Raw genomic sequence first — 24,823 nt, 5'->3', positions numbered from 1 at the left:
GAGTCATGGGGACTACAGTGGGTGATCAAAACAGCAGAAAAGAAGACCATCCTGGCAATTTCAAAAGCATGCCAGTGTGGTCCTGCATTCCTCTGAGGTTGATATTAGAGCTGGCTGAAGGGATTATGCCTGCAGCAGCCTTTTGGTTATAATTCTTGTGCAAAAAGACTCTTGGCCAGGTACAACAGAACAGTGATATCTTTCATTTGTTCCATTTCTGTCAGCTGTGGTGATGCTAGAAGTTTCTTCACATCTGCTTCAGTCCCATAACTGTCTGTTAAACAATGCATAGGTGTGCAAACACAAAACAGGTACTTATGAGAGTTGTGCAAAATGTAGGTAGTGCAGGGATTGTACCTGTTCAAACACCCCTGCAGCCTGGAGCATGCATGAGCAATCATGGCTTGTGCTGGCTCTGCTAGCCTGAGTTTTCAAAAGATGTTGCTGAGGAGCACTGACAGCAGGAGGAATGTTCTAGGAAAAAGCTAGGACAGGATTATCATTCCTGCATGCTTCACATTGATTCAAAGCATTTGGCAGGAGAGACAGTGAATCACTAAGCTTGCCTCTGTGCAAGAATTACCCTGGCATGATTATGCCTGATGGTTCTTGATGCTATTGTTCCTTTATAAGGAGTCTCCTCCCCATATCAAATACGAAGAAACCCAAATCCATGGTACATCAAATGCGATGAAAGCTAAGGATGGAAAGTGATGTCTTAACGAGAATGAAAAAGGAGTTTGTCAAGCAGTGGAGTCTGTTCCCTTGGGACAACCTTGTGTTGTAAAACAGGTTTACATCTTGCTCTGGATGCTTCCCTGTACAAAACACAACATGCCCCTAGAGTGCATAGCATTTGCTTAGCTGGGTGCAAATTATTCCAAAGATGCAGTTTATCTTTGAGGAAGAGGAAATGTGGTTGAAAACCTGAAGTCAGTGGACACAGGGTCCAAGTTCTTTGGTGTCACAAAGAAAGGAGAGTTACTGATGGGAATGATCTACCAGTTTCCATAATACAGGATGATTTCCTCTTGAAACCTCAGTAATTGAACCCTCATCTCGTAAAACCAAAACATTTCTAGTAAGCTTTCCCTGGATTAAAATATTTTTAGTAAATTATTTACCCTAAATCAGAATGTTTCTTTTTTAATAAGCCAAATGTTTTATTTGGTACCAGTGTTATAAATCATTACTTTTCATTTCCCTATTAGCATGCAGACTTACATGAGGTGTAATTTAGGTCCCCCTTCAATCCTATTGTCTCAACTCCCAGGAGCACTGTGTTTCCCACAACACACTGTGGGTTTCCAGTGACCCATCAGTGGTTACTCAGATTTCAAAGAAGAATGAAAAAACAAGATTCCCAAATACCAGCGTCTTCAAGGCATCTTACCACTATGGGACAAGATAGTGTTTAATGTAATACCTGGGGGGAAAAAAAGTATTTAATGTTCAGTAAGTAAAAGAAAATCCTTACATTTTATGAACATTAGAACATTTTATCTCACCCAAAATATCACAACAAAAAAGCTTATGTTGCCAATAGAAATTCTAAAAAGAAAAACAAAAAAAATTACAAATTTGTCATGTTTCAGAATTTTTACCAAGTTTTGCTCTACTTTGAGACAAAAATGAATCAGATGCTCATGTCCTGAAGGACTGGTCCAGTGTTCAGTTTTGCTCCCTGTTCTATCAGCTGATTAAAATGTTGCTTCAACCACACAAAGATCATTATGAACCCAGAATAATCCCAAAATAAGAATAAGATGCATTAAAATAAGAATAAGATGCATTAAAATTTCATTTATTTCCAATGAACTTATAGTCTTGATTTAATATATCTGCTACTAATTGGATAATTAATTGTTTTGAAAATATTTAGATGAAAAATATGTACCTCAGCTGAAACTTATGATATTTTAAATCTTACCATCCCAAATCATTGTAGATGATTTTGTCAGGAGTAAAACCACTCTCCTCTTTAAAGCCTTCCACTTGCTCTTGAATAGCACTTCCCAGGTACCTTACTGGAGAGAAGATCACCTGCTTTGCTAAACCCTACCATCTACCACTTTTACAAATAATTTTAATTTGGCCAGGGTGTAGTTATGCTAACAGATGCAAGTTGGGTCTTGCCTGTGTAAACCAGATCAAAATAATTTCATAACTCATTAGGGAACCATATGACAGCTTTAAACAATTGCAGTTGTAGAATAGTTCCTTTGCTCGTGATGTTAACATGATCTGGTCTGTTACACACAAGAAAAAGAACATCTGAAGCAGTGCCTCACAATTTGGTTTGTAATTATGGTGTAGGCAAAGCCAAGAGCAGTAGAGCGGGAGCAGCGTTCATGCTGGTTGTGGGGTTCCATCAACCACGGAGGAAATTCTAGGTGAAGCCAAGGTGAACTTAGGACACGTTCAAGTATCCGTTTTACAGGTTGCTACTTGCTTTTTGTTACATGAGAGCACTCAGTATCTTACATTCCAGATGCTGTTCATGCAAGGGAAGACAGCAACTGCACCAAAGAGCACTCTGAATAGAAAGAACATAGAATTATTTTTCAAAGACATTCAACAAGCCATTGTCCTGTTTTGTACAACTAGAAAGTCATCTTGTAACAAGACCAGAATACTAAATCTAATTGCAAATATCTTAAGGTCGTTGCTGAATTATGAAATTCAGGCTCAGCTATACCTAGTGTGTGAATGTCTGTTTTGTTTGCCCAAGAGAAAACGCAGATCAGAGCAACAGACATTCTTACAAGTATAAGAACAAATCTTGTACAACTCTGAAATGTCTTCATCCTTATTTTGGGTCAAGGTCTAACGGTAAAAAACACAGACTGACAAGATTGGTATTGTCAGCATAGAAATGTTAGAGGAACAACCTGGTACACTGTGGGAGAGACAAGATCATTTTTTGCCGAGTTCATTTTCTGTCTCATTTACTGTATGAATGCATTATGATGAACACTCACACTTTCTATCCAAGAAATTAGTATATTTTATATGGACAATTAACTGGACTCCATGTTATCTGCTAAAAATCAAATAACCTTGGAGGAGAATATGCTAACTTCAACAAGAGAAGCGGCAACAGCTGAAGTGTGTTTTCTTTACACGGACTCATTGTCATAAGACTTATTCTTTTCAGTACATCAGTTGGCTTCATTATAGTATTCATGATAGTATATTGTGATTAAACTGCAGGATCCACAAATGGTTCAGCAGTGAGGTTATAGGGTACTAAATTATGAAGGACAGAGTCTTAAATCTATCAAAAGATAAAGGAGTAAAAATATCCTTTTGCTATAAATTAACAATGAGATGTTAAACGTTAGATCTGCCTAGAAAAGCAAATCAGGCATATTGGGAGGCATATTAAATAGATGTAGCCTCCTTTTGTCCAGGCCTGAAACATGGTAACTCAGTGTGTCTTTGCCTGGTAGGGAGTCTGGATAAGAAATATATATGGAGAAAATGTTAAATTTGCCATAGAAATGAAAACTAGATTTTGTTATATAAAGTTTAAGACAGATAATATTATTTGTGAACTAGGTAGTAGTTAATTTAAATTTCCAGTAACAGGTACTGATTACAGGCTATAGGTGTCTTGTCAGCATCAACTATAAATTCAAAACAAGCTGCAACAGTTATGTCTCTCATTCTGCAAACACTCACACACATGATTAAGCACACAAATAGTCCTATTCATGTCAGAGAAATTCTCAGTCACAGTGGATTGTTCATCACTAAGATCTTAATGAAACAGACATAATGTAATGCAGTCTGATCTGGAAAAATGAAGATTTTGGCTACATCTTTCATGAGAAATACTACGAAATACGGGATCACAATGGCGACTCACCTGGAAAGTAATTAATTTTTGTTGCCATGATTATTAATTAATGCTGTTAAGCGTTTTAGGAGACGCAAAGGTCAGACAGTTCTAGAGAGATTCCACTCTGGAAGATTAAGCTTTGCTTAACAGTAGGGATAAAATTGTTATATATGTTTCATTCAAGAGGTTTCGTTTTGTGAGAGTTAATCTACATTTGTGGTATTATCAAAAAAGTGCCAAGCCAACCCACAGAATATAAGCTTGGACAGTTTGTGTCCAAAGTCAGATGTTAACTATAGGTAGGAAATTTCCTGTCATGGTATTTCTCACTTCATTATCTGACCATTTTATTGCCATAAGAATTGCATGAACAAAAAGAATCACATATTTTAAAAAATATGTTATTATAACTTCACCCACGCACATAATTAGACCTCACTTTATAGAGATAGACAGTTTGGCTACTCCAAACAGATCGCATTTTTCCCAAGGGAAAATAAGTTTCTATAGATTTATATAATTGTTTCTAAATTATCTCAGTCATTTTGAAGCCTATAGCACTAAGATTCTCAGGATAAGGTGTTTTAACTGCAAGTTACCAGTATACTTACAGAGGAACGGATAGTGTAGTGTGCTTAAGAAAATATAAAAAAATGCTGGTTTTCCTAAATAACATTAGAAATTTCTGAAGGATCTATTGCCAGACCTGCTGACAGCATGTTTTCTCTTTATGCTGGAAAAATTCCAGCCTAATATCCAACTCCTTTTAAATGGGATGGAAAATAGCTCAAGAAAAGTCTGAACATCAAATTCAGGGCTTTGAAGTTACCTGTTCATTTACCTCTTCCACATCAACAGGAAGTCCCAAGGATTTTATGTTACACATAAAATGCCCCTTAATGCTTTTAAATCACAAGAAATTTGTGTAAGTTCAGACCTTGCCTATGTTCAGACCTTGTTTTGATGACATCAAATTCATCATTACACTTATGTCTTATCAAAAATGAGAACTCATTGGACTTTACATCTTGACAGCTCACACTGGAGACTTATATGCGAACAGCAGACAGAACTGTCTTAACAAGCAAGCAGAACAAGGAAAATTAGGAAAAACATCCAAATTTATAAAAAAAAAGATGATTTTTTTTTCTTTGAAAATGTTAAAAAAAAATCAGGTTGAAGTAGGTTTTAGAAGATGTTCTTTTTAACCATAATTTCTTCCTAGAGAAATAAACAAACAAACAAACAAACAAACAAATAAAATGAGCTCATCAATATCAGTGTCACTGAAACAGAAGCTTCTGGAAGCCTATGGTGTGAGTTTCTACAGCCACAGTATTAAAGGACAAGGCTCTGAAACTGAGGGCTGTAACATCCCAGATTTTCCATATAAAGGAATCAGAGGAAGACAAGCAGCTAAATTAGGTTACACAGTCAACTCCTCTTTATTTAAACTGGGCAGCTAGTGTGCATAAAGGGTAAAAGTGAGTGAAGGGTATTGTGCAACCAGGAGAACACTAAGAGTGCCAAGGAGTGATTTTGCTAAGATTTTCAGTTCTGAAACTTCGTAAGGATCACAATAAATATGCTCAGGAATTGACCGCCAGACTCTAAAATTAATGTCGTAGGATATTCTAATAATAACTTGTGTTCTAAATATATAATATCCCCAGTGTCCTCTTTGGCTAACAGGGTCTCTAAATAAGAAGGGAATTGGAAAGGCAAAAGTAAAAATTAAATTGCATTAAGAAATCAGCATACCAGCAGATCCACTCCCACACTTGGCAATTAATGCAAAGAGATGCAGAGTTAACACTTGTTGCCCTGTTCTGTGTGCAGTGAATGGGGGAGTGACTCTGGCTAGTACTGCTGGCGTGCACAGAGCTTTGGTTCATCATAGACTGATATGGTTCTTTTTAATATTTCTGAACAAACTTTGGTTCTCACTAGTGACTAATGTGTCATGCAGAGATGTTCTGTTGGGGGTTTCTCATATTTTCATTTTTAAGGGAAAGCTGGGGGATTAAATCTCTGTGAAAGATACTCATTCTCATACATAATTACATATGCACAGAGTAATTGAGAATCCCTCTCGCAGAGCAGAAATCGGATTGAGAGGTACACCTAATAAAATTACATGTGATTATTGAAATATTGAGTATTTAATTACAATTTTTAACCCATGGGCTCTCATAGTTCCCAATGGAGCTATAATCAAACTGTCCCTATTGTGGGGAAAAAAATAGCATTCATAACAAACAAGATGACTGCAGCGGTTTTTCCAAGAAATGCCAACATGAAAATGCTTAAGGCTGCTATAGCAAGAGATAAATAACTTGCACAATCAGCATGACTAAATACTTTAACTATTTATTTGCTGTAATGCATTTTACTTGGTCGCACTTTCTGGTTAAACTTTGTTATGGTCAGATGCCATCACTGTTAGAAGTACAGAAGTTAGAAGTCAGGCCACCATGTCTCTTTTGGGTGCAGGTGGCTGCGCTCAGATTCTCTGGAAATCCTGGAGTGTGGAGCCAACCTGACATTTCAGTCTCCAGGCTGATACCATCCAGGCTCTGTGAATACTGAAGCAGGAGAAAGGATTGACTATTTTCTCTTTTATTTCCAAAAAATGGAAAAGAGGTAAGTGAGCTTCCTGAAAGTGCAGCATCTGCAAGGGAAAAGGAACAGTTGGTCTTGCACGGAGAAATTTGAAGGTGAAGAAATAGCCTTAGGCCAGTGATAGGAAGACAAAGGAGACATCAAACAGACTATCAGGGAGATGCAGCTAGTCGGGAAAACCAGTGGCAGCATTTCTCAGTTCTGCAGTATTTTGGGGTGGAAATTAAAAAATCACTGCATCCTCATATCCCTCACTACTTTGGTAGAAAAGCTCTCCTGTTACTAAACTGTTGTTTGGCTTCAGCAGCTTCTCATTTCTATGTTTTTTTCTGCCACTGTGTAGGACACGATGATGCACAAAACATTGCCAGTACAAAAGTAGGGAGGATGCGAATCACACAGCAACATTTTCACATAGAGAATCAGAGACTTTCTGGGAAGCTGTTCTCTCCGTTCTTAAAACTGCAAGGAGAGCCAATGCGAAGCAGCCCAAATATCTGCCCAGTCCCTTCTCCTGGCTCTGTCAGTAGGCAGTAGCAGATATCTCAGAAATGATATAAAAACCATAAATCATCCAGAAATACTTCCCTGTACATGTTCCAGCATTCAATAATCTGCAGCTCAGAGACTTGCTGAAGCAGTGCTGATGTCTCCATGTGCAATAGTCCTCACTGGATTTTTTCAGCTAGGAAATCTCCACTATGTCTATGGACCCTCCTTTTCTCCATACTTTCTCACAGGAGAATATGGTGTCACTCAAAATCTTCCATATAGGGTGACAGGTACCCAGGGGAAAAAAACAGCCTCACCCACATCCTTGAGGCTGATTAAATTACAATAATTTACTGCTTTCTAGATGCTATACACTGTTTCAGCTGCCCGAAGCAGACAGTGTACTCACTCAATGAAGAAAAACTTTGGGAAGATCTAAGGTAGTCTCAATAGGAAAACCTTTGGTAAATTAAAGTCTAAACAAAGAAGCAACATGCCCTGCACAAAGTGGCTGTAATGAATATTTTTTCTGAAGGTATTTCTAAATATAATGATGACAACAGCATTGTGCAAGCAGACAAAAATCAGTTTGACATGTGGATACATTAAAAACATGGAGAGAAAGAGACTTAAACAGAGTTAGGATTATTTCATACACCAAGAATATTTATGCTGGCAATAATCTTCCTAGGCGTCTGAAAGTTAGGATGTTTTACTAGCTGCCTTCTTTACTTACAGCACTTAACCCATAAAAGTTGTGTTTACTCTTTTCTTTATAATGTATACTTGCTTTTCTTCCCCTCCCTCCATCAGACAAGAAAAAAAAAGACTAGTTGGGGAACTCTTTGTACTCAAAGTACACTAAGAATTTTCCTGATCAATATTTGACATTTCTACACTCATTAACATTTTGTATTTGTTGTTCTCATAGTCTTCTCTTGTTTGTATGTGAAATAAAGCATGTTTTTCTCATCAGACTGATAAGTTTGAGAAATGTGTGTTATAGGCTGGTACAAACTGCCTTCAACTTGGACTGCAACATTAGATGATCAACAGATAAAATGTAATCATCTGTGTTGTGTACATGCTTTCATTTTAAAAACAAAACAAAACAAAAAGCAAAACAAAACAGAACAGTCAAAATATTTGCTAGAAAGTAAAGGGATCATTTCAGCACATGAAGATAATCTAAGGCTCATTTAAAGCATGGTTTAATGCACATATTGGAAAAGAATAAATTACTAAGGCAAGTCAAAAAGGATTTGTAGTTTGAATGCGATGTCAAACCTAATTTGTCCTTTCTTTGTACGTGCTTCTGAACAGAGGAATGACAACAATGTAGGTTTCTAACACCAGAAAATTGTACCTCTTCGTATTTTAAACACTAATTCAATGGATATTCTCATGTTACAGTTATTTATAACAGTTAACTGTCTGTCACAATGAAAATGAGTATGAAAAGAAAAAATGACAGCTGTACACTACCCATTAACATTAAAGGTCAGGTTTTCTCTAAAACTAAAATGCGTTCATGAACAGACTAGCTTATATTGGGCATTTATTCACAATACTTTAATTTATCCTTTGACACCAACGTCTGTATACAGCTCTGCAAACATGAGATGATACCTCCTATGTGAAGGTAATAGAAGTTTAGCTTTGGTCAGGATGAAAAGTCTCAGAATGGCCTTAATGGATTCTTAAGGAATATTTAAAATAGTGTTTTCTTCAATATATTTCAATCTTCTGAAAAACAGAGGAAGATGGTGATGAAATTTGCATACTGGACCCTTATGTTCATTCATTTACATCAAAATGTACAGATTCAGCAAAACGAAAACCATCTTAAAAAGAAGAAACAGGTCTGATTGTTTTCTTTAAGCAGTTAGTTAGAATTAGCAGGGTTATTTCTCAGGCTTATTGGGAGCCTTCCAGACTTACACACAACACAACAAAGTGTGATTTGCAATCTGTTTACAGTACACAAGTAATACAGTGCACTAACCAGAAGGAAGAAAAACACTGTAGCTGATGAACAAAAGGCAACAGAGGACAATCTGAAACTACTCTGTGTTTTTGCTCTCCTCATTCAGATTTGCCACACAATAATAATAATAATAATAATAGCAATAAGTAACTTGGCATTTCCATAATGTTGTTCTTCCTTAGTTTGGAATGGTTCTTTTCAGGTTTACTTCAGATAAAACAGGTCAATACCTGGCAGACTGAGGGCAATCAGGCCAAAACTACTCATTCACGACTTTATTTTCAGGTGAGTTCTTGATGTTATCAGTTGCACATAACCCTACCTTCACGAGCTCTTAATTCCTCTGAGTAAATGGAGCAAGAGGAAGTCTGGATTGGATATGAAATAGCGCTGGGAGAATATACTCCTGACCTTTTGTTGGTGGCGTCTTTTGCTAATGGCTAGTCCTGTAGGTTAACAACTGAGCAAAGAGAAAGCCAGTTAAGAAGTGGAATGTGATGATAAACAAGGTTTTAGAAAATATAAACCATTACTTGCCCGCATAAATAACATGTGCATCTACCACCTCATTCTTATGCCATAAAACCTTCTGCAGCACAAGTGCAAATCACATCAGGTTATTCAGAATGTGTCTGATTTAAGTATTTCATATGCTCAGGGTGTTTGTAACACAACTGTGTGTTACTATAACCTCCATCTCACAAGGCTCCTGTTGAACTTAGTGGTAAAAATCTCCTTTGGCCCTGTTGGAAAAGGGCTGAGACCTAGGGCTTTGGGAAACCTACTAATCTGGGGATTGCATACAAGTTTTTTGTAAGCATGCAATTAAGTCTCTAAGCACTGAAACAAATAAGGTTGGGCTTACTATGAATTTGTGTCATGATCAGATGGCTCCTCAGGGGTTCTTGGCAGTGTGAGCTCAGACTGAAACTTTTGGCAGAGGAGTTATGTTGCAGCATTTTCCTTAGCTGTCACGTCAACAGTCTCCCTTCTATTATGGCCTCAAATCCTCCCATTTCTATTAATCCTGTAGGAAAATATCTCAAGATTGTTAACATGCTGACAAATCTGGGGGAAACAGTGAGGCTTCTAAAACAAAAATCAAGATCCTATGAGTTTTACTTCTTTAGGAGACCAGGATTAAAAAGCAAGTCTACTGAACTTGTTTACTTCTCTATTCCTTGGATTTCACTTGTGCCAGTATGCTCAAGTTAAAATACAGACAAGCCAGGTAAATTGCATTCTGTTGGTTGAATTTCTCTTCCCTGTCTAGGTGAAGAAGACCCAGATTTCTTCTGATTTCTCAGCTGAAAAATTCCCACTTCATCATATTTAGGAACATAAGTTCTCAGGACAGAGCTGGAAAGCCTGGACCTCCTTTTAGATATAGGAAGGGACCTGAAAATGCTGCCTATTCAAAATAGCAGCCTATAGGAACACTAGCTTTGTAAGAGCTGTGTTGCCGGGGCAGGGGGGAGAAGATAGTAGAGCAGGAAAGGGCATTGGAAGGAAATTTGGAGCTGAGTACACATCTCTTACTTTAGTAGGTTGAACCCATAGGAATTTCAGGAGGGCAACTTAACCTGTCGCCCACAGTGAGATAATTTTTAAGAAACCATTGTGAATGGAAACTCATAGGAATTTCCTATCCTTTAAACAGGTTTTTCTTGTATAGAGAATGACCTGGCCCCTTATTACCACTCTCTTTCCTTTTCTCTCTCACGCACACAGAGGACATAAATATTGTTGAAATGTCAGTCTTTATCATCATCAGCTGTTTGCACTTTCTGAGCTACAGACAGTGTTTTCACGTGCAACCCCTTCTGGTATCATCCCAGGACATTTCACTGAACTTAAATGTGTCATCTAGTAACATCACAGAACATTACTTACCTGGCAAAACCATGGTGTAATTTCTGTTTTCCAGGGAAAAAAAAAGGTCTGTATCTCTATTGACTTGAATTTGAATTTCATTTACATCCCAAACAGAAATGAAGTGATATTCGAAATATTTGTTATTTCTACTTAGCTGGGCAAGAAATAGATTTTTGTATTCTGAAAAAAAAAAAAAGGGAATTTTTCTTTTAAAATTATTCTAAGCCATGACTGGAATATTAACCTTTCCAGTGTTTTCCACTGGAAATTCACCTTTCAGTCAATGAGAGTTTGAAATTTTGAAATAAAATAACACAGCTATCACTTTTTCATAAATATTTTCATAATGAAACGTTAATCAGCATTATCTTTGCCTGTAGCTTTATCAGTTATAGAAACTGGGATTTTTCTAATAAAAAATAAAACAGTAGTCAACTCTTCACTCCCTTCAAATTATGTCACTTTACATTTAAGGTAGAATGCAAGTTAAGTCGACCTCTCATCTCAGACTTAGACCAGCCTGGCAACAAGAGCAGCTTCACTCATTCTAGAGTTATATGAGTTTGGCACATTAAGTCAAAGTTTTGAACATCACTGACCCCAAAACATTGTCCAGTAACCAAGTGCAGATGTAAAATTTCGTAACGTTGCTCAGTTCCAGTCAAGCAAATATGCTTTGTTTTCAAATCTTCTCTTCATGAGAATTTGTCCTCTTTTCATATTCAATATCATTCAGCACTTTCTAATCAAGAACTCAAAATTAAATTAGCCAAAAGGTTAGGAGGAAGGACATTATGTAAGCTTTTACAGAATAAAATCACAACTAGTCCACAATGTAACTATTTTATTTCAAGTCCATGTTCATCCCTACTAAGATCTTTAAATCTACTTCAGTGAAAAGAACATAAACATTCAAAATTAACACCCGTCAGCTTCATATAGGTTCATATACCAAGCTACATCTTCAAAGATTTGTTTCCAAGTAGTAACATGGACATGCTGCACCAAAGTTTTGCTAGGAGAAGGACTGGAAGGACATCTTTTTGTTCTTCAGGTGCAATCATACTTGAGGGGACTTCTACAAAATGATGCAGCAACTTTCACAACGCTAAGGGTGTAAGTGATCGTTCCTGTTTAAAAACAGTTCCAGAATATTACTACATTGAAGTTCAGAAACCATTTTCTCATTTCTAGACTTAATGTGTTTAAGGATAACATTAACTTTTTCTGACACCTGTGTTTCTTTTAACAGAAATAGCTCTTCACAGTCCTCAAGCTGATCCCCAACACAGATTTATAGCCACACACCTCATCTCGCCACAGTGTTCATTTTGTCAGGATAAACAATCTTTACCAAGTACTATCAAGATTTCTCCCTACAAGATTTAAGTTAAAAAGTTTACCCTCTATATTGGTGGGCCATGGCTTGGTCTGATGGATTGAGCTCGTTTATTTGGTTGAAGTGCTGTATCCTTATCAGTTGATAATTTACGAATAAGTAAATCTTGAGCATGTATGGAAATTTAAGGGAATAATATGCTGTACTTTGTCAGTGGTGAAGAATAACTTTGCAATCCAGTGCAAAGATGATAATCACAGGGATAAATTGAGAGTATGTCAGATTGCTTTTTACTATTCCACATAATTTAAGATAATTTCTACAATTGTTTTTTATGTTTTTATGCTATGAAAGTAATGGCTTCTATGTCTTTTGTATGGAATGTACACTAAATATTTTTCCCCAGTACCCATGTGACACAGCAAGCTTGATCTCAACTACATCTAAATAGGAAAATGACTGAATTTGGAAATAGGTATTCTTCACACTGTTGGTAAAGATTGCTAAATATTACTGTTGATAGAAGTATTCTAATTTTCCTGATCTATAGAGAAAGACTATATCTAAGCATGATAAATTAGTGAGTTTCCTTTTTAGACAAAGGATGTTTTAGAATGCATTATTACTGAAGATCCATTTGATTCATGTTTGACATACATTTAATTGAGATGCATCATGCTGAGATCTCAATAATACCTCCAGTTTTCATTCTTATGTCTTTACCTTATTCTGATCTACGTTGGTGTAACTGTAGTATGACAGCATTTATGGCAGTGGGGTTCTATCTGAGCAAAGCCTGAATTAGCAACCTATGAACTGGATCTTTGGACATTCGCTTCTTAATTTAAATTTTGAACGAGTAGTGAAAAATTCAGACTTACTCCTAAAATTACATTTAATGAGATTTCCGCTCAAATACAAAATATCACAGATGTCATGTGGTTTTGACACAAATCTTGCACCATCACTAGTCATGCCAGTTTCACAAAAATCCTGTAAACGTTTTGAAGTTTTCAATATAGGAGGAATTTGTAACAGAACAAAAATGCCATTATCAGTGTGAGCTTTGTACTCTGCCCGTTTGGTGAGATGTCTCATGTTCCAGATCGAGTCCTGCAGGTCCTGCTCGAATGTGACCTGAACAGCCACCTCAGTATGTTTTCCTGTTACTTGACTCCACGAAAATCCTGTCAGGAAAGGGGCTAGATTGCCTAGTTGCCAAGTAGGACCCATACAAGATGGTCTAAAATCCCATCCTAATAGCAGTCTGTAACTTTACCTCAACTGCACACTGAGGCTGTATATTGGAAGTCTTATGCCTGAGACAGAGTTTCCCCACGGTATTAATGTTTATCCAGATGAATAAAATATCTGTAGGAACCAACACAGCTCTCATAGAAGAGAAAGTGAGAAATGAAATTCAAAGACTCTCCCCATCCCTGTGTATTCATGTGTGCCTTGAAATCCAGGCCAAGGATTTGGTTCATTATTAGCTACAGCCCTAGTAGTGATTTCTTTTACAGAGAATGACACACATTCTAAGTACACCTAAATCCATCCTGTCCTTACCCTGAATGTAGTTTATTCTCTTCTTAAACCTACCTTCAGATAGTTTGAACAAATAGTAGCTCAGACTAGTTCTGACCTGTTTTCCCCTGTTTTAATTGTCTTGCCAATTAGCTGGCTTCTAAAATTTTTCTCACATGATTCATATATGTCTTTCTTCTGCCCAGCATGCCATTTGAATGTGCATGAAATTAAATGCATGGCAGGACTTATCCATGCTCTTTCCCTTACCAGAAAATTATAATATTCCAAAGTTATATTGACACTTGTCTTTACTACACAGTATGCTGCAGTTGTGAGGTTTTTTCTCATTTACATTAGGTCTTTTGCATCAACAGTGTAGCTATTGCGTTTATTTGGTGGGGAATTCACTAGTGATTATAGTTTCAGATGGCGTATCTTCTTCATCCAGGGCAGCTGATGTCTTACTGATAATAACTGGTAGTTTTTAAAAGGAAGCTTCATCCTGAGTAAAAAAACAATGAAAATGGAACAATATCTCTCAAGAAAATCTAAGTCTAGAATTTAACAGTAATAATGACTATGATGATAATGGTGTATTAAATTCAAGAAATGAGCAAGCAGCATGATTATGGAACTCTAAGAGAATTTTATTGGCAACATCATGTATAGAGGACTCATCTGAAAAGGTGACACACCATTTTAAGTACCGTGCTAAATATCAGAGTTCTTGAAACCAATCTACAGCCTAAATGGAATAGACCAGAGACTGATAACTGTAGTGACTTCTATGCCTATTATCACATGGATGGTCTATGGCGGAACCAAGAATAAAAGCCAGGTCTCCCAGATCCTACTCCAGTGGTGTGCTCACTGTGCTCACTGTCTTCCTGTATCTTTCAAGATGGTTTCCAGACCCCTATATGCTTTGTACATAGCTATATCTATGCTGTAAGCACTTCATATGTCATATCTGAAACTCAGCATGGCTGCACAAAAAAGCACAAAAGCAACATGCAGGACAGAGTGTTAGGAATGAAGAACATCTCATCCAGATGGCATTGAAAAGTCCCAGTCTCTCTAAATAAAGTAAGCTAAAAAAACGAGTGAAAAATGCGAGTTTCCCACTGCATAATTCTTCCCCTGCAGAATACTAGTCACAAGGATTTGGAAGGGGGTATGAGCTACTCAGTAGGGACTACTGTTATTATACAGACATATTAGAACCAGTGTAGCAGGAGTATCCAGAAGCAGCAAATAATGCACCACACTCTGTTACATCGCTCCATCATCCACTTAAATATATTTACTCTAAAGGGAAGAGTCAGTGAGGAAATGTCAGGTTTTCAGAATTTGTAAATATCTTCTCCTGACATGTTTCTCAGTAATAAAATAGGATGTCTTATCTGAAAAATCCTAGTTCAAGAATGGAGTTGCCATTAGCTTGAGGATTAAGCATTCATTAACCTTGTTCAAAGTCAACAGTCATCTCTACAGGAGACTTCTAAGAGGAATAATAAGGATCTGATATGGCTATATGTGTATGTCTAGGGGTTGCAAGAGAACAGTCTGTGTGTTGGTAGATAATTATTTTGTATGAGTTCTGGATGTTGGCCCAGATAAACAAAGGCATTTAGGAGTTGAAGCTACAGTTGTCTAATGTTTTGCAAAGCCTTTCCAAGAGCTGTCAACTCTTTCAGGCTGACCTGTGGCAATCTGAAATAAGATGTTGCATGCTTTATTTATGGTCTCTCATTTTTATCTGTTCACATATTCATTGTTTCGATAGACAGTGCTATCTTTGAATGATTTTTGTGGAAAGATGTCTTTCCATTAGTAAATTGTTTTTTTTGAGATGCAATCTGCAGCAATGGTCAGATGTTGACCCCACTCAGGAGAGTTCCCAAGGAGTGAAAAGGCCTCACTAATAAAAAAATCTCTGCTGTCTCTAAAATTTGAATATGGTTGTCTTTTAACCTCTCCTTGTTTTCCTGGAAAGGGGGTGGAAATTTTCTACAATCACAAAGGAGAAAGGAATGAAAACCCATTTTACCACACAGAAAAGGGCAAACAGCCCCAGAGAGGCCTCTGTGTCGAAGAGTTATTCCTTTTGTGGAATAGCAAAATAACCAGCAAAGGTTAAAGTTTCTGATAAAGAAGGAAAGGTGCCACGGACCTCAGAGCCTGGAAAGAAGTATGCTACCTCTGTATGAATATCCCTGACATGATAGCAATCTGACATCAAGTCGACGGAGAGCTTGTCAATTCTTAAAACTTTATCTAGGATAACATGTCATGAAAAAAGAGATCTCAGGAACCTCTGAGAGATGTTTTTCTGCACTAAACTCATAAATGCATTCATGGTTCTGCTGACATGGATCAGCTAACTCCAACCAAGCTCTTTAGAGCCAGAAACCCTTCATCCTACTGCTTAGGGGAAAAACAGGATTGCTCCATTCCTTCCCATCTGGGAGATACGTGGGGCAGGTCTGGGTGCAGGGGCAGGGGCAGGTCAACAGAATGCAGCACATGGCAAGAAGGGCACATGTTTCCCCTGCGCATAAAGGAGTTACAAGGATGCAGGCTGTTTCCCTTCAGCTAAAAGTCAGATGGACCCACATCCTCAGCAATGAAATTCCTACTGTTCCTAGCACAGAATCCATCATTTAAGGAACAACCCAGTCCTTAACACAGCGAAACACAGTCACTTGGTCAGAATCACAATGAGTTGGTAACTAACTCAGAGCTACTGTGTTTTAGCTCACACAGCAGGCTCAAAAGAACAGGGCTTATATATATTTTGTCAATGCAGCATTTAAAGGGTCAGAGATGAGATAGGACCTCAGGTTTTCTGTCATGCATGTCAGCGCTCAGACCTTTGGGGAAGGAGACCAAGTGGTACTGATGAAGACATCTTCTCTTGGTGCTTTTGCTCTGGGACAGTCAGCGGGTCAGAGTGTGTTAAGTAACAGCCAGGACAAAGATAATGTGGAAATCTACAGCTTCATGATATGATCTGCTTTATGGCTTTTCCTTTCCACTGTGTCAAGCCATATTTGCATCTTAATTATCATGGTGAAACTCCAGTGTAACATTACTGGAGTCCTTCATTTTAATTCATACGTGCATTGGTAAGAATGACATTTGAATACAGCACTCAAAAATTAGCATTTGCATATCTCACTAGAGCAAATGAGTTGCACTGAGTCACCGTAAAAATTGACTGGGTAAGCTAAACGTGCAGTTTGGCTAGAGTCAGCAAGCAAGATACTTCGTCTCCACTCCCACAGACAGAAATCCACACCAAGATTTTTTGGTGTGCAAATGAGCCTGATTTACTTTGATTATAAAACAGACTCATAGCTTAATAAAAGAAACCAAATTGCCTTAACTTGCATGTGCATGTGGAACCTCCATAAATTATGGTCATATATAATGAATGGAATAAAGCCGCAAAAGTTACATGAAAGCAAATGTTCCAATCAAACTTGTGCTATGGTGCAAATCTGAAGTGTCTTCACCAATCCTGGTTAAATTTCCCTGAGTTTACATTGGCTTAACTGAAAACAGATTTTCCTCATTAACATTCAGCTGAAACTTTCACATGACAAGCAGCACCATGAGGCTGATTTTTAAAGTGGCAGCTTTGTCCACACTACATGTGAGATTCCCGCTCTTTGTGCAGCCTGAAAATAACATCTTGAAAAAATATCACCTCTGAAGGAAATCGGTCAGACTTGAACATTTTGTGTCATTGTATAGTTCTACACATGTGCTAGCCCCTTGAGGTATCTAACAGTCCCCTTTTTATTGGTACAACATACCCAGCTTCCAAGCGTTGGTAAAGATGAGATTCCACCTGGCTTTCTGCTTCCGGTCTTTATTTCAGGGAAAGCACATAGAATCTCCATCAAATTATGAGTGTTGGCTTTTCCTACCTAGAGTACAAAGCAGGTCTTTAAAACTTCCTAAGACAATATAGTTTGAATGAAAGCACAGCCCTGTTTTAAAATTCAGCATTCATCACAGCCATTGTTCAAAGTCTCAGACTGACAAAAATATATTTAACATGCTGAGGGGCTGGCACCACAGCCTTGTGCTAGTGGCTCACTTCCCAAAGAGAGAGCAAGCATCCCTTTGCACACAGGCAGCCGGGTGCTCTGCTAGGAGTGCATGGGGCAGGAGGCTGGTCTAATCCCACTCTTCCAGAAAGCAGAGTTGAGAAATGTTCCCTAAGATCGTCACTTGTGATGACAGCCCTTCTAGTGACTGTAACACTGCAATGGCTCCAGCTGCAACTGACACGTTCTTCAGTGTATTAATCACTGGGATGGTTCACGAAAGGTGTTTATGTGCATGGCATAGAAATTATTTCTTTTGTTGAGTTGTGAATTAAGCAAACTCACCAGTACAGAGAGTGTTCCTCTCTCAGACATAGTCTTTTGATTCTGACATTTCAAGCCCTTTTGACAGCAGAAGATGAACATTAACTCCCATTTCACATCTACCTGTGAGCAATAGCTACGCATGGGAGTAACTGCTGACAGAAATTTTGACCAGAGTTAGGCCATGTAAAGTCACTTCAGATTCAGTTTTCTCCTTCTCACGCACAGGAATGTTCCTGTAGAAGGATGTTGTAATGAGGGTGTGACACACAGCAATCTTAGGAAGAAAATTAACTTCCTTATTTTCTGGCATAGAGAGATCTGGAGTAGGAGCTAACAAAAAGTTATTGCTCTTTCTTAACTCTAGAGGTGGAGAAAACTATTTTGGGGACCTTGCTAAGCTCAGAAGAAGCCCCTGGCTTTCATACCTAACAGGAAATTTGAATTGCTGCCATGAAAGCATGTCCTGGATCCCAGCAGCTGCCTTTTAGCGAGGTGAAATTTTCACCATATGCAGAACTGGGAAATTTGACAGGAGGCAGGAGCATGGCATGAACTTGACAGTGCCAGCCTCTTAAATACACAACATGCTTTGTGGGAAACACAGAAGACCTGGGAGCCAGAAACACCTGCCCACCATCCCACTTCTCTCTATGATGCCAAAGGCAGGAGCAGCTGCCTGACCATGAGGAAAAGCCTTGCGAACAGGGCTTGTTCACATTCCTTTTTGCCCTGAAAAACATCTGTTTATTGATGTTTAAAAATACACAGGTGAAGATAAGGGTGACTGTCACATCCTGCCCCTCGCTGAGCACTGTGTTTTTCACAACAGGGGCTGTGGTCAAGGTTACCATTGCGCGATGGGCAGCGCAGGGCTCCATCCTGAAGAACAGCTTCGTTAAGGAAACAGACAAACAAACAACTCCCTGGCAGCAACAGGCTTTATGTTTACAGTTTCTCCATAGTTTCCAGCTGAGAAGCAACTTGTATCTTACTCTGTCTTGCGGTTAATCTTGTTTTCATTGAGCTTGGCATCACGAAGGCAGGTTTAAGCTGTTCTCCCCTCACCTGAAGTCATGACTGAGGCCTTTCTCCAGTGCTGCAGATGGAACTGAAATAATCAACCTACTTCCAAGGTGGGCACATGATGGGGACTATCATTTTAATCTGCTCACCATTTGCCAGAGCTCAGACATGAAGCAACAGCACAGATGAGTGGCCAGGAGGACTGAGTCTCCTCAGATCTTTAAAATTGCTCTTCCTGAGGAAAAAAAAAAAAGGAGAATGAATAAAATTCAGATGTTTAGATATCAATCTACTTTTCTTCCTCCTTTCCCAGCCCCACAGGACTTTAGTTTCGAGGCACAGCTGAGTCCCAGGCTAATGACAAAAAACCTCCCTTATGCCCACTCACCCACAGAGGAGATGCAGTGAGATAAACGATCTCCAGCTGGAAACCATACCCGGACATCTCCGTAGTAAGCTGGTTAGGAAGAGGCAGGGGGACAAAGGAGCCGAGATAAAGAAGAATTGATAAAATCAGTTCTGAATGTCAGGCCAAAATATGAGTCATGTAAGAGTAAGGGAATTGTGAGATGAGGGACAACTTGCAGCAGCTTCTGGGATTTCTCAGTGCTGGAAGGCAGGAAGGAGTTTCAAGCCTTGGAGACAGCTCTGCCCTTCTTGACAGAGCTAAGAAGGACAGCAGGACACTGTGAAGCCGTCAGGGGATCATATCCTACTCCATTTCATAGTCTGAAGTGGTTGATAGCTGCTGGATCTGGCCAAAATAAGATCACAGGTGCAATGAGGAGCTTTCATCTCCCAGCAGAAACACACAGCTGGATAAAGAAAAGACAGACACGCATCCTAACACTGCAGATCTGCTGCAGCAAAAATATCTCATCCACATGTACAAGGAGGACAGCCCACCACATCAGCCTTTTACACCTTCTGGAAAGTCATCTCAAGTGATTCCTGGTGATAAAACATTTCATTTGCTCCAGTTAGGGTCCTTGGATGATGAGATCAGATTTCATATAAACAAACTGCAGCCAGCTAGATAGAAAACAGCAAGATGCTTCATTTGACACTTCCAACTCCAAGTTCAGCTCAATGTCACAGAAATAGCCTTGCTTAGAAAATATCTGTGAGTCAAGATACTTAGTGCTTCAAGTACATCCAAAAAGATCTATCTAAATAGCAGCATTAACAAAATAATATTGTACCTAGTCTCTGCATGCAATAAAGCAGAAAGCACAGAGATTTTTCTGCTCAGCTCTGTTTAACTCTTTGATGAAAAGTTTTCATCCGTATTTCTAGACTTTGGGATTTTTCCCTATGAGTGGGTGGTAAACTGCCTCACAGAGCAGAATTTTCTGCAGCAGTTTTAGTGTGCTGCAAAAAAATGAGCTTTGAAACACAATGAAGAAAAGTAGTAAAACCCATCATATAGAACCCAAACTACCTGATTACAGATAAGTAGAGAAACCCCTTCATGGTGGAAAAAAAGATATAGCAACAACATTTTCATTTAAACAAACACCAGACATCAAGCAGATCATTCTTCCAGGAAACATCCATGACTTACCGAATGGTCGCAAAAACATAGTCATTGTGTTGCTGAAAAAAAGTTAATGTTTGATTTAAACACAGCTGCAAAAATAGCTGGGCAGAAACTTAAGGACTTCAGTGTCATATCATTGTAAAATAAAGTGAGATGACAAGGAAGACCTACCACATTAAACATCAATCATAGTTTGCAATGTACACGTAAACTATCATGAGACTTGTTTTGCAGCTAATCTTACCACACTTACCACACATCCTGGAAAAAATCACAGTGCAGAAGCCACTTACATGAAATTCTGAGTCAAGTTGCTAGTGAAGTTCACCTTTCTGCAAAACAAAGCCCTCAAGCCCTCACATCCATTCTTAGATTTAACTGGGACTCTGAGGCACCCTTGTACTGTAAGTTATTCCACAAAGCATTTTTTTTTTTCATTCAAAGACAAACAGACTTCTTGCAAACTGAATTTTGTGAACTAGAGCCCTCTGAAATACAGGGAAAGATTCTCCATCTGTGCCTGTGCTATCAAATGAGTCAATAGCAAGTGAAAGCGTAGCAAACCTTATCACTCATACACTTTTTATCAATATCGTTGGCTCTGGCCTTGCATTGAATACTTGCAGCTCTGTTTTACATGTGGGATATCTGTGACTAATTGTAGGTGTTTCAGGTGAAGGAATCCACATTTGCACAAGTCACCTTGGGCTGCTTTCGCAGAGAAGAGAATTAGTCAATGCAATTAACACAGACTCCATGTGATGCATCTCAAGGAGATGACTATGTTTGGTCACATGGACTTGACTGACTGTATTGACACAGCCCGTGAGAAAAAGCTAGCAAGTACACTTGATAGGCTTGAGGGACAAGATGTCATCCAGAGAGACCTTGACAGGCTTGAGGAATGGCCCTGTGCAAACTTCATAAGGTTCAACAAAATCAAGGGCAAGGTCCTGCACCTGGGTTGGGGCAATTCTCAGCATCAGTACAGGCAGGGTCATGAAAGAATTGACAGCAGTCCTGCAGAGAAGGATTTGGATATATTGGTAGATGAAAAATTACATGTAAGCCAGCAGTGTGTGTTGCAGGCCAGAAAACCAGCTATATCCTGGGCTTCATCAAAAGAAGCATGACCAGCAGGGCAAGGGAGGTGATTCTGCCCCTCTACTTATTCTGGAGATCACACTTGGAGTACTGAATCCATCTCAGGTCCCCAGTACAAGAAAGACAAGGACCTGTTAGAGCGGGTCCAGAGGAGGACCACGAAAATGTTCAGAGGGATGAACACTTCTCTTTTGAAGAAAAGCTGAGAGCTCAGGTTGTCTAGCTCAGAGAAGGGGAGGCCTTCTTCCAGCATTTCAACATATAAAGGGGCCTTATAGGAAAGATGGAAAGAGATCTTTTACTGGGGCCTGTAGTGACAGGACAAGGGGTAACGGTTTTAAAGTAAAAGAGGGTAGATTCATATTGGATATAAAGAATAATTTTTTTTAGAATTCTGGTGATAAGATAGTGGAACAGGTTTCCCAGAGAAGCTGTGGGTGCCACATCCTTGGAAGTGTTCCGAGTCAGGTTGGATGGAGCTCTGAGCAACTTAATGTAGTAAAAGATGTCCCTACCCATGGCAGGAGAGTTGGACTAGATGATCTTTGAAAGTCCCTTCCAACCCAAAGCATTCTGTGATTCTATGATAAGCAGCTCAGACTTAGGAACTACACTGTTGTCACCTAATGCTAGGAGAGATGGATTCCTTCCATGGCGTCTGTGCTACATTAGAAAGTGTTGAACTGAGGAACCTGGCAGCGGATGTGCCTATAATGTTTTAAGACTGTTCAAGTCCAGGCTGCATGAAAAAGAGCTTGAACTCATGTTAAGGTATTCAGCATACTTGGAGTTTGCTGCTCCAAGAGGCAGGCCTGGTTTGACGAAAGCTTAAAGGTGTGGGTAAGTCCTGGAAGACCTCTTGCCCCAGTCTTATGACAAAGTACAAGTGCCTTCATTATTTTCAATAGACTTTTGATCAAATACCAGATGTACACAACCAGCCAAAATAAAATTACCTTCTACCTTTTTGACATTACCTAACTAGATGATTGTTATTCCACTTGTATTGTCTGTTCCTGTGTTAGCCTTAAAAGTCTCTTCTGATCCTTGTACATATGAAGACAACTGCACTTTGAACACAGCAGCACTAGAGATGATGACCTTGGTCTCTAGTGCCAAGAAACAGTAAAGATTTGAGAAATGTTTGTAAATACATCTGTTCCACTCCTGTAAACATAGTCCCTGTCCACCTTTACATAAGAATTAAAGGACAAAATTGCATTCAGTGAGAATGGAAGTGAGTAGGTAACTACTGAAGTAGCTTCTGGTTATAGTGGGCACGACAACACTAATGAGTTCAGCTTGTGACAAGGAAGATTTACGTCAGACATTAGGAAATACTTTCTAATGATAAGAACAGCAAAGCACAGGAATTGCCTGAGGATGCTGTGACGCCTCTATACTGGAGGTCTTCAAAAACAGGTCAGACACAGATCTATCAGGAGTGGCCTCGGTATAGGAGATCCTGCCTTGGGTATCTGTACGTACCAGGTAACTTCCTTTCAGCCCAATGCTGCCATGGTTCATGCTAGTTCCCTAGAACCTCATTTTAGGGTAGTGGAACTAAATAAACTAATTAGGCTCTTCAGATATTATTCTTAGCAGAAAGCTTACCAGAATGCAGGGTAGTTTTCAGGAAGATCTCAGAAACTTGAAATCTGCATCAGGATCCTCCAGACAGCAGAAACTTGTAATCACATTCCCTTGCTTCACTCAGATGAGACCACAGGCAGTGTTTCTGCAAGCGGGGCCTGAGGTGGTGGCCATGACCCTCAGATTATTCAGTCACCTGATGAGTTCTAGGACACTACTGAGAAGGTTGCAACTCAGAAGAGTGGAAAAATCTCATCATGTAGAGATCAGATACAAGACGTGAGCAAGACATGTCATTGATCAAGCAGAAAGGCAGCTAGGTCCACTGAGGCAGGGGTGGATAAGCCTTTATTGATCACTAACCACCCGCAAATTGCAAGCGTAAACTCAACCACATGTAGAAAATACCAAGCACATGGTGGGCACATTTCAGGCAACACATCTCATGAGCTTACTAGCATAAGAGTTTGGGACCTACTAATATACCAAACCTGATACTGGCTGAGAAAATTAAATTCCCCAAAATGAAATTTCACTGTTTTTGCCCACAAATGGGATGACAGTTATACAAGATAAAAAAACATTGAAAACAGTACTGCACTTAAACATACAGAGGCAATCATGGGAAAAAGCTGCTATAAAAAGTATTCATACATAAAATCTGGTCACCAACAAATAATGTGCTTCAAGTTCTTTAGCTTTTCTCCTGCCATCCCTCTGCCAGAGAGGAAGGACTTCTGAGACTGATACAGCTTAACCAGACACAGAGTTTATCTCTAGATTCTCTATTTCTTTTCATAAAAGAATAAAGAACAGGGTTTACATGTCTCCAGTTTTTTTAGTCCTGTTTATTTCCTACACACACATGTTTCCTTTTCTTCAAATAGATAATTTCCCACATCAAGTTGCTGGAGGGCTCAGCCAATTTATAACATTTTATAATACTTTAAAATCAAAAAAAGAAAATTGTATGTAGTTCCAGTAGCCAGGAAAAACAATATATACACTGACTTCTGATTCTCAATGTCTGTTGTATGTGTCATACATAACTGATTAACAGTATTTGGTCTGGCATTCACTTGCACAGTAAATAAAGTAAATAAATTCAAATAGGAAAAAAAATATCTAAATACTTGCTTGTTCCCAAACTAAGCAGGAAAAAAGCAGGAATTTTCTACATCGTTCATCATAATGTCTAAGGCTAAGTTTCAGTTTGCTTTAAAATCTGGAATAATCCCATGGATGCCTCACACAGTGAAGAAATTGCCAACAACTCTTGACTCTCTCTTACAGGTATTTATAGGGTGATTATCAGACACACTCAGCACTGGCCAGATACTATTCTGCTGGAGTAAATGGAAGCAAAAATTCTCTACATAAAGGTCTGGAAAGTCTTGACTAATAGTTCTGTGAGGAGAATTAAGATTAAGAGACATTTTAATTATCACAGTTTCCTAATGAAATAGAGTTTCTTCCAGTGAGGTCCCCA

The 24,823-nt window shown here is 38.8% G+C and overlaps 2 long non-coding RNA genes across 2 annotated transcripts in view; one reads left to right on the top strand and one right to left on the bottom strand.

The window, feature by feature from the left end:
• The first annotated feature begins 5,545 nt into the window (after nt 1-5,545).
• On the top strand, nt 5,546-12,207 carry LOC135578700 (uncharacterized). Its single transcript, XR_010470791.1, has 3 exons — nt 5,546-6,487; nt 9,148-9,230; nt 12,073-12,207. It is a non-coding gene; the product is annotated as an uncharacterized LOC135578700 (long non-coding RNA).
• The window catches only part of LOC135578701 (uncharacterized), a 36,865-nt gene continuing 23,787 nt past the window's right edge, over nt 11,746-24,823 (bottom strand). The window contains exon 2 of the long non-coding RNA XR_010470792.1: nt 11,746-19,332. This is a non-coding gene — a long non-coding RNA (uncharacterized LOC135578701). The remainder of the gene's footprint in view (nt 19,333-24,823) is intronic.

The sequence above is a fragment of the Columba livia genome, chromosome 2 (assembly GCF_036013475.1).
Source record: "Columba livia isolate bColLiv1 breed racing homer chromosome 2, bColLiv1.pat.W.v2, whole genome shotgun sequence".
Lineage (NCBI taxonomy): Eukaryota > Metazoa > Chordata > Aves > Columbiformes > Columbidae > Columba > Columba livia.
This window is presented reverse-complemented; position numbering and strand designations above follow the sequence as displayed.